Source organism: Rhopalosiphum maidis, chromosome 3 (assembly GCF_003676215.2).
Source record: "Rhopalosiphum maidis isolate BTI-1 chromosome 3, ASM367621v3, whole genome shotgun sequence".
Classification (NCBI taxonomy): Eukaryota; Metazoa; Arthropoda; class Insecta; order Hemiptera; family Aphididae; genus Rhopalosiphum; species Rhopalosiphum maidis.
The window spans coordinates 66,839,311-66,855,389 of record NC_040879.1 but is presented as its reverse complement, the minus strand read 5'-3'; the positions used below and the strand labels follow the sequence as shown (position 1 = coordinate 66,855,389).

At 29.1% G+C, this 16,079-nt stretch overlaps 1 protein-coding gene across 1 annotated transcript in view; it reads left to right on the top strand.

Moving 5' to 3' along the window:
- LOC113555708 overlaps positions 1-16,079 on the top strand; it is a 347,759-nt gene that overhangs the window by 258,649 nt on the left and 73,031 nt on the right. The window lies entirely within an intron of this gene.

Below are 16,079 nucleotides of genomic sequence, written 5' to 3'. Positions count from 1 at the left end.
TACACGCTCATTTTTGACTTAATAAACATCTCGAAGAAATTTCTCGTATAAATGCTTGATTCTCTTTGTAAGTGTAACTTTCATAGTGAACTTTAACATTGTTAATATAAGTTATTAATGAATAATGTAAGTATTTTCTATTAAGTAATTTATTTCAATTTATGTTCCTTTATATTATTAATTATTAAATATATTAATCGACTGATTGTATATATTATAACAGACTAATAATCTTATTAGTTGTTCAAACGTTTTAACGTTTAGTTTAAAAAAAAAAAAAAACAATAACAATTTTACAATGTCCATTATATTATTATATGCGTGCTCATCAAATCATGTACGGGATAGACTTTTTGATAATGTATTAAAGATGTTGATAATAAATATAATTATTTCGAATTATTAATATAACTTTTTTTATCTAAAATCATTGTATTATTTTATTAATTTTAAATTTTGATTGTCATTCTTTACTGTAATTTTGTTCTACATTCAAATTTATATTTTAATGACATAGCTATTTATTTGATCCACAATAGGTACATCGGTAGATTATATTCACAAAATGTGATATAGTTTACTGACTTTAACAATTTTAAATGCAAATTAGATTTTGTAGTACTAAGTTTAATTATTTAATTAACTTTATGGCATCAATTTAAAAGCTAAGCATTGTATAGGTATTGAAAACATACGACAACTAATAGAATATCTTGCATTTGAGTTGTTGGTATATACATATTACATACATTAAGTGTTATATTATGATGTTTAAAAATTATAAACGAAAATATTTTATTTCGTGTAAAATACAGTATACAGAATACATTAAAATGTTCGATAATGCACCAAAGTATCTCTTATCAGTTATCACCCAGTTTCATTTGGCGAATTATTGTGAATAGTAACGCATAAGACTATCATAGTTATGAAAAATCTCAAATTACATAAATAAGAAATAAAAAAATTGAAACGATAGGCACGAAAAGCGTATATTACTCGAGAACTTTATAATAATGAAAGGTATTAATCAGGTTAATTGTTGGTAAAAAGTTATGACATAATAATAGATCTTGTTAAACATAGTATTATGCTGTTGTTTTTTTCACAAATTTTAAAGCTAATACAATTAAAATTCGTTGTTCATAACATGCTATGTTATAAAGTTCAATTATTTTAAGTTATTAATATTTTTTCATTTGTTATTTATTATTTATATTTCGATTAAAAGCTTAAATTAATTGTAGTTCCAGTTTTTAATCATATACTTCAAATACGATGTACATACTCATAATGTTTTACAACGAGAATAACAAACTATAATGTTTTCGTTTAATATATTAGACATTATAGATTAAAGAGAATGTCAAGTACGAAATTAGTGGCGTACTTTATGCATTTGACGTAAAAAAGAGTTCTTTTGTAAAGCAACATTTTTTTTTTTTTATAATAAAATCGATAAATTTTCTGGTATGTGTGCATGTAAAAAAAAAAAAAGAAAAATACAGCTATATCGTGTTGACTATATAACAATATCGCGCGTAGCAATACCATAAACGGCTATCTTTGCTGTATTTCCATGGTCTGGGAAAACTAATGTGCAGACGAGATCGTTATTTTGAATTTAGGGCGTTATAAAAATTGTCACCGTCGACAGTGCACGCGCATTTATTATGCGCTGTAGTCTTAAACAACACTACAGCACAGTGCACGACCTAACGGAGAGAATAAAATTTAAAACAATGTTCATAAAAATAATTATTATAAAATAAATAATAATTACGATCATATTACAATTATTATTTATAATAATATGTATGAATAATTTACACTTTAATTTATACACGCAAACTATTATAAAATGAAAGTCGCGTGACATATTTTACGATTAGATTTATTGATCTGTCGAATTAATTTAGTAAATTTATCAATTTATACTATGATTAAAATTATATTTGTATATAAATGGTAAACAATGTTTTACTCGACCCACTCACACAGTCACACATGGATTACTTTATGCAAACTTTTGATACAGATATTCGCTTTTTCTTCTTAGCGTTAGCACCATTAGTTAATCTTATCTTCTGGTATCTCATTGTCATTAATGATCATTATATTATGATATTTTTTTTTTTTTTTTTACCAGTTTTATTAATAGAAATATTACAATACAATGAAATGGGATTTTATAAGGATATGTAATTAATTTACCGATTTCTTTAGTTCTTTCTTCGCATATTCTTTAAGTCATACAAATTTCATTGACAAAATTAATAGGCCAGCAGAACGTTGTAAGTGTTATGTTATTTGGGTACTATATAGGTATATGGTACATAACAAACAATAAACATAACAAAATAATTATTATTTTATAATATTTAGGGTTTTAAAATTTAATAAAACTTAGTTTTTTTTAAATGTTCCATTTATATGACAAACAAATCTAAAATTAATTATTCAGCATTAATTAATTTATATTATTATTATGATTATTTCAAATTTTAATATTATATTTAAAAAAACTATAGCAGTGCAATTATTAGTTATTGTCTATTAATATGGATATTATTTACTAACCAAGAAAAAATTTACAATCAATCACTACTGCCGTCTGCAAGGAATTTATACAAATTACAAACATTAACGTCTTCATTTGGCTCCAAAAAAGTATAATAGTGAATAATACAAATCCGATTGATAACTGATAAATGTATAACCATTAACAAGGTAATTTCTGAACTAAGGCTATCAACGTTTATAAATCATTCATTACCAATGTTTGCTATGTGTAATCACTAACCAATACAAAAACCGTCTATACCAGCATATATACACAAAAAAATATAAATATGAAATAATTTATTTTTCATAATTTCATTGAAATATTTCATGTGGAGAGGAATTCATTTTTTTAATATTTCAATTGAAACATTTCTAGTGATTTGTTTAAAATTCAGAACTCTAGTCATATCCATACCGCAGCGTGATGCAACGGCTCGGAAAACCAGAATAAATCGGTCTACCACGTCTGAGTGGCGCGATGCGATATAAATATAATGTAATATAATAATAATAATAATAATAATATGGTAAACATACTAAGAAAAAACCATCTCGAGCAGCGGGCGACAGCGATAACATAATATCAGACGACATTTGGTATTCCGGCGAAGTGAATAATATTATAACGGGGTGGGTGCGCACCGCTGCTGATGTGGAGTTGAAATGACGTTCAGTAGGCCTTTTTTATATTTTACACACCTTCTCGTCATAGTACTTTCGTTATTTTTTTTTTATTTGAAAAAATTAAAAATTACACACTTTTTGTTTTTTTTTTTTTTTACTTATGTTAAATACGATTAAAGTTGGCAATGTCTGAAGCGGCGATGTTAAATAATCAAGGGTTTTTAAACACGAAACGGGTGACGATGACGTGCGAAATTAGATGCGTACACGACCGTGATGGTGACAAAAAGTGTACGCGGAACGTTCAAACGATTTTCATTTATTTATTTATTTAACGCCGACCGGCCGGAAGACCAAAACGTCGTGTGCAGAAATAGATTAATGTTCGCCTCGGCAAACGGTGGTACGTATATACGTGTATAATAATAATATACAGTGCGTCGTGCGTATATAATATTATGCGTTTTCGTGCACAGGGCGTTTATCCTATTACACGTCCGCCCGCTTACTCCGTATGTATATCGTATTAAAACACTAGTGCACCGAGACTTGCAAGGTTGCAACCTAAACTCAATGACCGACGTGCCGTCCGTTCGAGTCGTCGAAGAAAACGAGTATTGGGATTTTTAAATACAGACATATATCATCATCATGTGTTTGATGACGGACGTCGAAAACCGTTGAAAAACTGGACGGTTCCAAGTCGAGGAGGCGTGAACCTAAAATGCACATCGAAACGATCGTCGTGTCGATCTCTAAAAAATATGTGGCAGTTTTTCAAAACCGTTCTGACAAATCGTACAGACGTCTGTACCGGACGGCCAGTGTTTCAATAATGACGGCGCATTAATAATAATATGTCTTATCCGCAAACGCCGCGGTGGTCTGACCGGCGGGTCGTCGCATTGACGCTTATCGTCCGGTCGCCCGCGAATGCGATCGTCGCGTAGTAGGTATAATAATATGTTAATGTTTGATACGACTTCAATCCGCGAACGGGTCGAGGAGTAGAAAATAGAAATTCTAAAAATTCGATTCTAGACGTACTAACCATTAGTACTCGTACGCACTTAATGATACAAAGCAAACGCACCGTAGAATTAGGTATGCTAAAATATATTTAGCGGTGGACATTAACGCCTTTGTACCTGCAGCAGTGGAGCCTTCCGTAAAACGCGCGACCACCCTCCACCACATCCGACTCGTAATAATCCTGAAATTATAGACATCGGACCAACGTTTCTACGCGCTAAACTACATTAAACCAGCGTCCGTCTTCCGTCGTGTGGTTTGTGCCAATCTTTAAACTCATCTATACAACATATTGTATATTTCCGAAATCCTCCACCGTATGTGGTGTGTATTTTTTTTAAAACCAATCGATTCCGGTGTTTTTCCTGTTCTAAAATTGCGATGGTCAAACATTTGACGTAGCCTCAAAAATCGCTCCTTATTTATTATTTTAACGTATTCCAAACGTCGGATACCTATCATAATAATAATAGCCAAAGTCTTGCGTGCGTATCGTGTGACCGTAACGTATTTTTAGAGTATTAACTATTAACGGGCATCGTGGCACACTATTATACGCAGTTACCTTGAAGTTAAACACAGCAATTAAAAAAATAAATAAGTAAAAAAAGAAACCAAGACAACAGACAGACAGCAAAAATACGACTACGACGAAAATACAGTGCGAAAACAATAAATCGACGTTGGCTGTAACAATAAGGGAAGAACATACAAAAAATCGATTTGACGGCAGTCGCTGCCGCCGCAGCCGCCGCCGCCGGTTAACGGTAACAAGAGTGTTTTGTTGGATGGGAATCGGAACGAGATAAAATATTGAAAACGATTCACTTATTCTTATTGTTTTTGTTAAACACAACGATATTATGCAATATGCAAAAGTTCGCGATCGTGTCGCAGATATGCTAATTTTTCGGGCTCGTACACAATACCCACAAGCATGTCGCATGCTACATATAATATATATTATTATTGGGAAGTACATTTTTGTATGGTTACGTCGGAGTTCCACACGACGATTTTCAAACTATTCAAATTACACAACATGACGTATACACACAGTTGTGCGAATGTCAATAACGATAGTTATTAAATCTAAATAATTTACAATAACCGCGGGGCGCAGAGCATAATAATGTATAACACTAACGAATTTATGTTTAAAAAAAAAAAAAAAAAAAAGTAGAAACGTATCATGGGACGTAATAATAATAATAATAATTACAATAATAATATTTAGTTGGATGTAACCGGTACGTGCCGGCATAGATTAAATGTTGGTGATGTCTTTTACAGATATTAGAGAACATTTGAAGGGACTGTTTGAAAAAAACCGACAAATTATGATGCTGATATTGTTGAAGGATAAAATAAATTAACGAGTAACGTGCATAGTTAGTGCTGTGAATTCAACGATAATGAATACAATGTATTTCGTCCTGAATTAAAATTATATGTGGAATAAACTACATGGGTTATAAGATAAAATTAATCATTAGTTTATTTCCATTATAAATACAAAATTTTATTTAGCATATTTTAGACATTAGTTAGTGCAAACGCATATTAATGATGATGTTGTTTGTTGTTTATCCTGATTACAAATTTGGGGCAAAAATGATGAATTTAGCTCAACTTAATATAATTATGTAATATGTTTGAATGATGTTGAAAACTGAAAAGTATTTTCTAATTTCATGGTGAATTATTGATTTCATAATAAAGTGCTTTTTAATTGATCACCACCTTTTGAAGTATTACTATTTCTTGTAAAAATTCAAGTTTGAGAATAATTTCTGATAAAAAATCTGATTGTTTATCCGAATGTGATCAAAAGTAAAATATTCCCATACGTTTAAAATCGTGAAAAAAAGTATAAATAACAATTTGAAATAATATAGTAGTAAATAATTTAGTTTATAAAGTAGTATAAAACACGAATAGTAATATTATTATAATTACTATGTGTAATTATATATTATATGTGGCAAAAATCAGTTTTATCTAATATTATGTGACTAATAGTAAAAATAAATTACTAATAGAAATTCAAATTTATAATAAAATATCCTTTGTAATACAGTTACAATAAACCAACTCCACTGAAAATCATTTTTAGCGTATTCAATGAAATATTATAAATAATAATAATTAATTTTTTGGATTAATTTAATACAATTTATTATAAATATATAATGGCACACCACTGAAGATATCCTCTTATTGGCGAATTTTAATTTATTTATAAAAGTAAAATAAATATAATTGGATATTATTATTTACCTACTAATATTTTTTTCCGAGTTTACAATATATATTTAATAAGATTTTTAGGTTATTAAATAACTGTTTTTTAATAAATCTCTTGTATTAATAACATACAATTAATATGAATTTCAATTTAATACAATTATTATTATAATAATCTATTCAATTATGAGCTACTTCATCATCACCTACTTTACAGCTGAGCGAATTCTCCAATTTTATCATAAACATCCTTCCAAGAATATATTTATTTGTCTATATATATGTTATTGCATTCGATCATAAACATTTTAAATATTCTGCGTATATATAATATAGCAGTAATTTCAGCTATTTAAATAACTGTGAATTAATCTTAAAAGTTAAATTTGAATTATTTATTAAATTTTAAAAATGTCGAATTCTTAATACTGCAAGTATGTTTCATGCTTTATTAGGTACATTAATTTTATAATAGTCTCGTAATCATAATAATTGTATAAATAACATAAATGTTTTCCGTTAAAAATTATTGTTTCTTAATTTTTTTTTTTTTTTTTTTAATTATTTCTAGGTTCACAAAAATATTAAATTTTCGTGGTATCCATACTATTTTATAAGTAAAATCACTTAAAGTGTTAAAAAAAAAAATTGCAAACTATTATGTAAACCTACCATGGGAAACTGGCATGATAATAAAATATAATAAATAGTATACACTTTTATTTTATGTTCGCAATTTAGTTTAGACGGAAAAATAAAATTTTAGTCATTCTGAAAACCAGAATGGAAATAATTTACCTACTTCCGATGTTCTGGCACCTTAGAACTTTTACACATATTATAATAACTGTCGCACGAAATTTCATCAGGAAATTAGTTTTCACGTTCAAATTGGATGCGTAGCCATTATTAAGTTTCGTTTTATATTGTCTTCAACAGTGACCTTATAGATAAGTCTTAGCTGGAGGTAGCGTGCTATATATTAAAAAATATATGATAATAGCTATTTTGTAGTATGAAATAGACTAGACAAAACGAGAAAAGTTTCACCGGTTGAAAAGTCCTCCAAGTCAATCGAGCGAAAAAATCGTTATTTGTGTTTATTTTTATGTGTGCGCGTGTGTGTACATTTTTTCTGTAAAAATGTCGGGAATTTACATAAACCCCGTGTACATTTCGACGTTATTAACATCCACCTTTCAAACGGTCGATTCCACTCCCAAAATCGGGTCGACTTTAAACGCAATTTTTGTCACACGGGGACGAGACAAACGACATCTCTGTTCATTATATATGTATACCCGTAGTGTATAATATAATATGTAACGAACCGTTTTGATATTTACCGCACACCGCTAAATATTTTAAGCCTATAGGAATAGAGAGGTACATATTGTATTCGTGAAATTCGTTTCAATTCTATACAATATGCAATAGCCGCGGATCACGTGATTTCGTTATTGATTTTTTTTTTTTTTTATTTTATATAAACAAGTTTATACAATTCAACTACTTGTTGTTCGTCCAATTTAATGATAACCGAATACGGACTTTTATGACGTGCGAGATAAAAAAAAATATATATATTTATAGGTATGTACAAAAGAAAAATAGGTTCTATTGGGGTCGCACCGTTTAAAATATATAATATTATATACGTCACTGGGTGCGTTTTTCGTTTAAGATATCACGCAAATAAAGCGTGTGGCGTATCGTATCCGGCATCCGCCAAACCTGGCAAGATCCGAGCTTATTCTACGAAAAAAAAAATTGATTTTATTTTGAAAGCTGTGCACCACAGCACGATTTATACGTCCGTTTTTTTTTGGTCGACAGACCAACGCCGATCATGTTCTGAATAGGAAATCTTTTTATTTGGTTTTTTTTTCGTTGACGTCTTCTGTTGTTTCTTATTTTTTGGACTCATAAACAGTTTTATGCGTATGCTGTTCGTATTATGTTATAATAATGTACTAAAATAGTGAAACGTGTGCTGGTGATGTGTGTATGCACGTGCACTCTTTTCCCAATGAGCGGCAGTGGTGAATCGTCCGTTATCGGTTTCATCTACTCAATTTATCATTTTTTAATATTTCAAACAACACTGGCCGGTGGATATCGGTTTGAATATTTGATAACAAACACAAAATATAGACAGGCGAAATATAAATAAATTTAAATCTAAATCATCGAAATGTAATTACCGGATTCCAGTGAAAACGACCCCGCGTTGTTAAACAATATTGTTTAATAAATAAAATATTATTAAATTATTAAAATGTGTATAGATAGATATAATATTAATACTCAAAATGTTATGACGTGTGGGTATAATATACCTACCACACAACGCTTATAAAATATAAACCTACCGTCATACACTGCACTATACCGTATTATTTTATTATACCTTGGAAATAATTTACAACTACCAAATTCTCTACATTAATATCGGACCAATGTTTTACAACCATGTGTAAACATTTTGACACACAACGATATCGTACGATGTCTCTGATGCGTACGGACTACGCCGTGCGTGCATCACGTAACATTGTGTGTATAGTGGCACAGTATGAATATTTTACTCCGCCCACTAGATCGAGTGTTGTAGACGTCCGTGTACGTGACCACGCCAAGACCGGCGATTTTCAATCTAAAGGTCTTGACCTCTTATTAAGTTTACCGGTTAGTTTAGTGTGCGCTTTGTTTGTTACGTCTTATGGTCGACCACCCACGATACATGCTTAGTCCATTTACTGCTTGTAAATAATTAAAATAATCTCAATTACCGCGAAAAAAGACTTAATATCTAATTTGATGATTCAGAACCACTGACCTAGGTGACAACCCAGATACAGCAATATCATATGCGTCTTAGGCGGATGGTTGTCATATTATTATTATTATTATATGTACGATTCGGCTAAACGCTACGACCACCCGCCGCAGGGGTAGTAAATTGATGCTGGGTTTCGCATTACGCGGGTCGAGATCGCGCTGGTGCCCCGGATATGTAGATTTCATTTATTTCCGATTTCATCGAGAAATTTCCGTTTACACCGGCCGACGGTGGTACCGCCGGAAGTGCTGCACAAGAGCGGGATGCTGTCGCGGGAATGGAAATGATAATAAAATAAATAAAACCATACACGTACGCACACATGCACGTGGCAAACTCACTCTTAGGTTTTATTTTAATTTCCATAATCAACAGGTCCGGGACTGCCGAGCATATTTATTCGCGCGAGTAATCCGACACGACCATTATACTTTAAGTCTCGCGCCGCCGACCATAATATACATTGACCGTTTTACGACCGGGCAAATTCAATTAAGCTAACGAAACGATTTCGCGGCATTAAGTTCTCGTGCGTGATAAATGGTTTTTGAGCCGACCGTCAGCGAATAAAATGTTTTCTCGATCGGTCGGTGCTTGCCTACCCTTGGCACACGCATATATAGACACAGCGCCACCGTGAACCACACCCTCCTCGCCGCCACTTGCAACAGCACCCTGCTCTGTTGCAACTCTCTATATTGCGATATATTATAGTCTCGTGTTTCTAACGACGACATTTTTTACACGATTTTTATTTTTTATTTTATTTTTTTATTATTTTTTACGACTCCGTCTGAGTCCATTGTATTTTGCGTTGTACCGAAGACTTTATACATATACATTGCTATAATATACACCCTCGTTTAAAATCGATTGCTGCGTATTCCGCGTAGTCAGTGAACGATTGTTTTTTCATCGATTGCGTTCGCATTCGATTTGTTTTCAAATCGGCGGAATGATAAATTATAATTTAAAAAAAAAAATTAATTATATCTGTTTTATTTCGATTTTACGTCACAGATCATTTGGCGGAAATGCTTGATGTTCCATTGTTCGAAACTAAATATTTTATAACTAATAGTTAATACATTAAAACATATTGTAATATGCGTATGATGTTTTATGGAATTATGATATACATAACTACTAATATTATACATAGAATAAAGTATATCTTACTATAATTAGTGATTCGAGAAGGAAATTTTCATGACAAAAACCTAAATTAATTATTTTTTTTTACATTCATTTGGTTTTTTTTTTTTATGGCAACATTTTGATTATTTTATTTCTAATAACAGATTGATACCATGTCTGTGATTGTGTTTTACTATACTATTACCACAGAGCTCATTCGAGAATGAAATCAATCTTATATGAATCTAAAATTAAATAATATTTATAGTTTTCATTCTAACAGAACAAATTAGGTATCGTTTAAAACAAAATAAAAACATAAAACATATCAGAAATTTAACCTATAATGATACTTTCTGCCTTCTCCTCCTCACCAACGCCCCCTGGTACGTCAGCAACCTCACACTTCACTATGACCTCAAAATCCCAAACATAAATACCATAGCCTCCTACTACTATTAATTATTTCACAATAACACAGTCAACCACCCTAATCCACTCATTTCCGATCTCTCATCCCTCACTATCCCCGATAAACCACCACGTCGTCTAAAGCGAAATTGGCCCAGGGACCTCCTAAACCAATAAAAAAAAAGAAAAAAAAATTAATAATAAAAATCTAGAATTGAAGTAGTGTTGTTTGGACACCCCCTTCTGTCAAGCCGTCCAGTATTGTAAATTATTAACTATATTACTTATTGTATAGTATAATACAGATTGTGTATATTTTTTTCTTTTAATAGTAAAAAAAAAATGATACTTTTTAAAAATGTCAAATTGCATTCATTTTTTTCGTTGAAAATAGGTTAATATTTTAATTATTTAGGTACCTTTGTACGTTATTTGTCACGCGTTGTTAATACAATTACCACTATATATAAATTGTTCAAACAGCAGTCAACCAACCAACACGAATTATTTTGTAAATAAATTGTAATAATTTATAATTCTTTTGTTTTGCACACTCACACATACACTCGTCATCCTTCAACGTTGGTTTTTCATTAACAGAAAAAAACTTTATTTACCGTTGAAAATTGTTTTTTTTTTTTTTTTAATTTAAAACAGTACTATACACATTCGACAATATCGCATACCCTGTGAACACTCTACGTTTTAATAATGCAATTAATTCGAATGGATTTTTTTTTTTTTTTAACTAAATACGGATGTTTTAATGAAAATCTGCCATTGACTTCCACTTAAAAGTAAATTAAAGTTTTATACTGTTGATATATTTTGAAGTATGTGCAGAAAAATTCACCAACAAAATTGTCTATATCTTCTAAATATTATTAAATAAGTAATATTAGTGTCTGCTTCGAGTTATTTCTAAGACACGTATATTTGAAATTTGCTAACACAGCAACACCAAATAAATTATCGAATTGTAAAATGAATAATGTTATTCTTTTCCCACGAGAGTTGTACAAATTATGTATCGTATTTCAGTGAATAAAAATATGACTTATAAAACCTCATGAAGTAGATGCAGCAGTGTTTGGATAATATATTATCGTGAATTTTTTTGTTTCAATATATTTTGATATGCATTTAAAAAAAATTAATCTACATTCTACAAATACCAATTGTTGCTTGTTAACAAAATGTATTCCAAACATTTAGAATTTTCAATTTAAATACATCGTTTGAAAATAAAAAGAAGTCATGTGAAAAAATTATTGAATATTTAGTATACCACCATATTGTGACGAAAAAAGTTAAAATTTTTTACGACCACTATAATATATCATTGAAAATTTTAGAGCGTCAGAACGTGGTTTTGCATGTCGGTAGAATTTCGTTATACTATTGTGCTTTCTTCAGCTGCACATCACAAACGACACAAACCAGTGTGTATAGAAAAATTATTTATGTGATTATTTAATTTTACACCACACTGCTATCTTTTCATCTAACAAGCGTGAACAATATAATATTTTTTAATTATACGCATATTATTTAAAAACAAAAACAAAATGTCAAGATGTTTAACGAGTTTGTTATGAATTCATAAATAAACGACATACACTAAATTTCACCCCCTAAAGTACCAACTAGATCAAATTTATGATATAGAAAATGTTATAGTTTTAAGTGAACCTTTTACATCATAACTTGATGACGGACGAACAACAAAGTTGAAAAAATTACACACATTTGTATAAAACAAATACGTTCTATGCGCTCCTATCGATATATTATTGTTATGATGCTTTATCTCACTCGATGCTCAGGCTAAAATGAATACCTCGTGAAATTCCCGTTTTAGATAAGTCACGTTGTCGAGGTGTGTTAGCGGTATTTTGTCTTTTGTAACAAATAACTATTATTGATCGCATTAAAAAAAAAAGATTTTGTGTGGGTATGGGTCTAAATAGTGTTATTTATTTTGACCGTAAAATTTACAGTTTTTTGCTGTTAACTTCAAAATTAATGGACATTTTATAATATATAATATACAACGTTTATTGTATTTTTAGTTTATAAAAATCGTAAATAAATATAATATAATATATACACTGTAGAAATTCACGAAATTCAATTATCTCCAAACTCATTTAAAATGATTACTATAGCTGATATCATTATGCCAATATATACAGTATGAATAAAATAGATTAGATATTAGTTTAAAATAGAATAATATAAATAGTATTTGACATGATGTATACAATTATTTCAAAATTAATATATTTTACTAAAAATCTAATATTTAAGTGTCTTCGTGATTTTTTTTATTGTAAGTAAATGTAATGACTTAAAAATGATTAAACAAACCTAAACATGAAAAACACATGATATTTTTAATATCTAAAGTATTATCATTCTTACTGCGTTCAGATTAATAAAGTATTGCAACATTAATGTTTTTTTTTTATTATTATTATTTACTTACCTAAAAGTATCAAACGAAAAATATCGTTTTCTCATCAATGTTCTATAGTTATTCTAAAAAATATTAAGTTCTCATTTTATTTAAAAGATCTGTGAAAAATATTATTTCTAAAGATATTTTTGGATGCTCATTATTCTTATTCATGCTTACATTTACAGTACTAGCTTTTTTTTCATCCATTATTCTTTTAGGATAACTATTCACCAATGGCCATCTTTCGTTTTTTCCTTTCTTTTCAGACTTAAAAAAAAATCAACTTTAATACACATACAATATTTCCACGAGCTATTTTAGATATTTTTGTCATTAAATAATAATATGTGGTTGTTTAAATAGCTGACAATATGCAAAACAGTATACACATATGTTTGAACCGAAATTTAAACGTTGTATGGGTAAATCAATTGGTTTTCATCCAAATAATCTTCTTTTCATATAGTAGAAAATTGCATCTTTATAATTTTCGTTATAATACATTGACTTTTGTTGCAAATATGGAATGGATAATTTTGAAAATATAATTGTAGTCTATAAAAGTTAAGAGATTTTATAAAATTATATTTTATAAAATTGTTAAGAAACTACGCAGTACAAAGTTTTACACAAGCTCGACAAGTTTACAACACACAAAGAAGACTGTACATACAAAGTTCATTTTATTTCTGAACAAATTTGTCACAATATTCAAACTTAAATATGTGAATTTGTTCAGTTAATAAATTTAATATTTGTTTGTATAAATAATTTAAGATTTACTTAAGAGAGTAATTTGTATGTCTTAAACTACTTTAAAAATGACATAGTTGATACATTTGCCCGTTTACGTCAATTGCATATTAAAATATTTTTGCTTTTAATTAGTTATTAATTACAATAATTTTCAAGCATACGCATTTCCGGGAAAACAAAATAGTAAAATATTGATCAAAATATCCGTGGTTTAAAAAAATTGCATAATATCGATCTACCACTATTCAGAAAATATTAAAATTGTTAAATTGTCGATAAAATAAAGTATAAATCTAAGTTAAAACTAAGTAATTAACTTATTAATTACTAAGTAATAATAATAATAATTATTATTAGGTTTTAATTTCTGCTTATTATTTCAAAAAATATAAACACTACATAAAACAATCCAACAGTTATTTATAATTTAAAAACCATAAAAATGTCCACAGCAATTCAATGTATTCTTTTACTGCATTAATTTAACCGATATATTATTACGATTGTACTGTTAAATTATTATCATAGCAATCAGATATAATTTTTATTTACATTTGATAATTCATTTCATTTTTCATTTAGGTCAAAAAGTCATGGTTGTTTAATGATTAAGATACAAAATATAATTATATTTATAATTCCTAGATAGAGTGTTTTAATCGTTAATAGTAGGTTGTAGAATATGATTATATTGGTTCTTAAAAATTAAAACTTATTTATAAAAATTCGAAATTTTTATGTAAGTGTTTAAATACTAAAAATATAATATTAAACAAATAGCATGGAAAACGTTTGAAACAAAAATCTTACATAATCACTTATTGAACAAATTAAAAAAAACAAAACTCCTTTAATATTTCCAATGACTATTTTCAAGTAGTTCATAAAATATCGATTATTGAACATAATATAAACAAAAATGCAAACTAAATATAACTACATAATATGTATATTATACTTATTTATCTCAATTTCAACTTTATAATATTATATATTTAAATTCACAAGTTGTTACCTACTCCTTAGAAACAATTGTCTGTGGTGAGAGTAGGAAGTTTATTGCTATTATTTATGAATTCGTGTTTACATCATTACAATTTATAATACACAGTCGCCACAACAGTGTTGATAATAAGATAAGAAACAAAGTGAAAACAATAACAAAATCAGTAATAATAATAATAATAATAATAGCTTCTACTCAATATGAAAATAACAACAAAAAAACACAATATACATAATATAATATATAATTTATATTATACATAAAGTATATAAGGCCAGTACGACCAATGATATTTGTATTTCGTAATAAAGTAAAATAAAGTTGCTTCATTGTGTATATAATAATATATTTATATAGTTCATCGTGTGCAATGATCGTTGAGAAATACACGATAATAGACCAGACCGGAACACATTTATCTTGAACGTCAGTGGCCAGGATCGTTTTTAACGTAACTTTTACAGTGAAAACCAACATTTCCGGATATATTGCTCAGACCAAAAACAGAATTATTTCGCTTTGCGTGTCGGCGGACGGCAATAATCGTATAGATAACGAAATAGTTGCTGTCTCGATTTTGATAGACAAATCCCTCCGACAGATGACGGTCAAAAACATAATACTCGTATATTATTACTGTTGTTCGGCTACGCGTAATTATGCGGTTATTACAAAACTGACTACCAAAATATTGTTAGCCGTGGATTGACTGTATCAAAATGTTTGGCTGTTATTAAATGCTTATGTTTATGACAGACGATCCGAGTATACACTTTCAAATATTTTGGATGTTTCGATTCAACATTGACCCGTCTTTCTCATAATAATTATGATACGTTTTACATTTTTTACTTTTACATTTACGATCGCGCGGCGCCTTAGATATGCAATATAGCTACACCGCCGTCGTGGTTTAATTTTTATACACAATAATATTCGTTATTACATTATATTGTGATCTTACATTTCAATTGTAAAATACAGTTATTATGGTAATA